The 3,220-nt window shown below is 40.7% G+C and overlaps 1 non-coding gene across 1 annotated transcript; it reads right to left on the minus strand.

The window, feature by feature from the left end:
* Positions 1-2,738: 2,738 nt before the first annotated feature.
* On the minus strand, positions 2,739-2,842 carry LOC112759876 (small nucleolar RNA R71). Its single transcript, XR_003180340.1, has one exon. It is a non-coding gene; the product is annotated as a small nucleolar RNA R71 (small nucleolar RNA).
* Between the last annotated feature and the right edge of the window lie 378 nt (positions 2,843-3,220).

Here is a 3,220-nt window from a genome sequence, read left to right on the forward strand (position 1 = left end):
TCCACGTTTAACCTCCAGTTTAACCTTAAACTGGAGGTTAAACGCCAGAAGTGGGAAATTCACCATGGGAGCAATTCCACGTTTAAGCTCCAATTTAACCTCAAACTGGAGCTTAAACGTGTTCGACACAAACTCTCACCAAAGAAGCATTTTCACGTTTAACCTCCAGTTTAACCTTAAACTGGAGGTTAAACGCCAGAAGGAAGAAAGGCACCAGGAGCATTCCACGTTTAAGCTCCAGTTTAACCTTAAACTGGAGCTTAAACGTGTTCGACCAAGTTTTCTCCTCCAGGGTTGCTCTTTCCCCTCTTCCACGTTTAAGCTCCAGTTTAACCTTAAACTGGAGCTTAAACGTGTTCGACCTCCAGGGCTGCCTTTCCTATCTCCACGTTTAAGCTTCAGTTTAACCTTAAACTGAAGCTCAAACGTGTTCGACTAAGTGACCCTCCAGGGCTTCCTTCTTCCATTTCCACGTTTAAGCTTCAGTTTAACCTAAAACTGAAGCTTAAACGTGCTTCCACAAAAGGCATCACTGGAAGTGTCTGGCGTTTAAGCTGCAGTTTAAGCTTAAACTGCAACTTAAACGCCACTCTTGGAAAAGGTTTCTGGGCCAAAAATATTGCGGTTTAAGTTAGTATTTGAGCACAAACATTAACTTAAACTTACTCTGGTATGAAACCCAATTGAATATCATGGTTTATGGGATTGGGCCTGAAGGATTGATGAGTCTGAAATTTCAATTTGTTGAGTCATGTGTCATTATTTGATTATCACTAAGTTGGCTCAATGAATGTTACAGAATTTGGATCAGCAGCCTCATCAAGATTATGGATCATAAACCCAAGGCAAAAGGAAAGCAGGGAGAGGCCTCAAAGCCCAAGAAACACAACAGAAGCTCAATATAGAAAGTGTATAAATAGGATAGAATTTAAGTGAGGAAGGGACTTTATCTTCATTTTGGCTAGTTTTCATATCTTTGTAATTGAATTCAGAGCTATGATTCACTAAACCCCCTTTCATTGGGTTAGGGAGCTCTATTGTAATTCAATGAATCAATAATAGTTTATCTTCTTCTTCAATCTTTTCTCTTGAATTTTGTTAGATAGCTTCTCGATCTAATTCCATTGGGTAGTTGTCTTGGGAAAGAAACTACCCATAATTGGAATCCTTCGGAACCTTGGGAAAGGAATGGAGGATTCATGCTAGAGAAGCTTTCTCACAGTGAATTGGATTGGGGTTTGGATGGATATTGTGACATGTAATCCTACCAAATTGTGGTTCATGAAACTGTGTGGTATAATCAGTGATCGAGCATCATCTCTTCTTATGAACATTTAAACCAAGGGATTGGGAATTTGTTTGTTTTTAGAGAGAATTGGTGAGCCAAGGGATTGGGATCCAATCATATAAGATTGCCAAGCAAAATTAAATGAACGCATTGGTTGAGGAAGAGATAAACATGTTTTGATTCGGAGATCTCAATATCTCCTATAACCCAATGAATTCCCCATTTCTGATTTCCACTTTCTCTTTACATTCTGCAATTAAATTCATGCAATCACCCCCATTCCCTTTTAATTTCAGCAATTTAGCTTCTGCTCTTTACTTCATGCAATTTAAGATTCCGCCATTTCAATTTCTTGTCATTTACGTTTCCCGCCAATTTTACATTCCGCAATTCTCATCTAAATTTTGATTCCGCTCAACTAGAACACACTTCTAATCCAAATTGCTCACTCAACCAATCCTTGTGGGATTCGACCTCACTCTATTGTGAGTTTTTACTTGACGATAACCGGTGCACTTGCCGGAAGGAATTTTGCCGATCGTGCAATTTCCTAAATCGTGGCATAACAAGTTTATGCGCATCAAGTTTATGGCGCCGTTGCCGGGGATTGGTTTTCGATTGACAATTCTCAAATTGGAAGTTAACTAGATTGAGCATTTTTCTTGCTTTGTTAATTCTGTTCAAGTTACTTGTTGAATTTTAATTTCTGCACTCTGTTACATGCTTTCTTTCTTTATGCCTTTAAATTCAAGCAACTAACTCACTGACTCACTAACTGTTTGAATTAATTCCTCAACTGCTCTAACCATACTCTTCCATTAACCAAGAGTATTTCACTTGTTTGGTGCCTGTGCTGTGTTCTTGTATGACAGGTAGGAGAGGAGAGACATCAACTCCTCCATATACCGAACCAGAGAGGACCCTTCATAGACTTAGAAGGGAAGCAAGAGGGAAGAGAGTACTGGGAGAAGAAGAATCTGAAGGAGAATCTGAGGACAATTTTGAGGAAGCTCTAGATCTCAACATGGATAGAGAAGTTCACAACCATGAGAGAGCTGATGGAAACAATACCATTCCTGAGAGGAGGGTTCTTAGTTCATACATAAACCCAACCTCTGGGAATTGTGGTAGCAGCATTCAGAAACCACCCATTCAGGCCAACAATTTTGAGCTCAAACCACAGCTAATATCACTTGTGGAGAATCATTGTTCATTTGGTGGGAGTGCTAATGAAGATCCAAACCAACACCTCACAAAATTCCTGAGAATTTGCGACACTGTGAAGTCCAATGGAGTCCAGGAAGATGCCTATAAACTGCTTTTGTTCCCATTTTCACTTAGGGACAAGGCAGCTAAGTGGCTGGAATCATTCCCAAGGGGGAGCCTAACAACATGGGACGAGGTGGAAAGCAAGTTTCTGGCACGTTTCTACCCCCCACAAAAGGTCAATAGGCTTCGATCTGAGGTTCAGACTTTTAGACAACAAGATGGTGAAACTCTCTACGAGGCATGGGAGAGATTCAAGGATTTGACAAGAAAATGCCCACCAGACATGTTCCATGACTGGGTGCAATTGCACATTTTCTATGATGGACTTTCTTATGAATCAAGGAAGGCTGTGGACCATTCATCAGGAGGTTCATTGAACAGGAAAAAGACTGTGGAAGAAGCCATTGAAGTGATTGAAACAGTGGCTGAGAATGAGTACTACTATGCATCAGAGAGACACAACACTAAGGGAGTCATGGAGCTGAACCATGTTGATACAATTCTAGCCCAAAGCAAGGTGTTTGCCAAGCAACTAGCAGAGCTCACCAGGAAATTAGAAACAAAGCAAGTGGCTGCAATACACACACAAGAGCAAGAGGAAGAAAGCACTGAAGGAGGTGATTGGGAAGAGGCCAATTATGTAGGAAATCAACAAAGGCAATC

Source organism: Arachis hypogaea, chromosome 16, assembly GCF_003086295.3.
Source record: "Arachis hypogaea cultivar Tifrunner chromosome 16, arahy.Tifrunner.gnm2.J5K5, whole genome shotgun sequence".
NCBI classification, from domain to species: domain Eukaryota; kingdom Viridiplantae; phylum Streptophyta; class Magnoliopsida; order Fabales; family Fabaceae; genus Arachis; species Arachis hypogaea.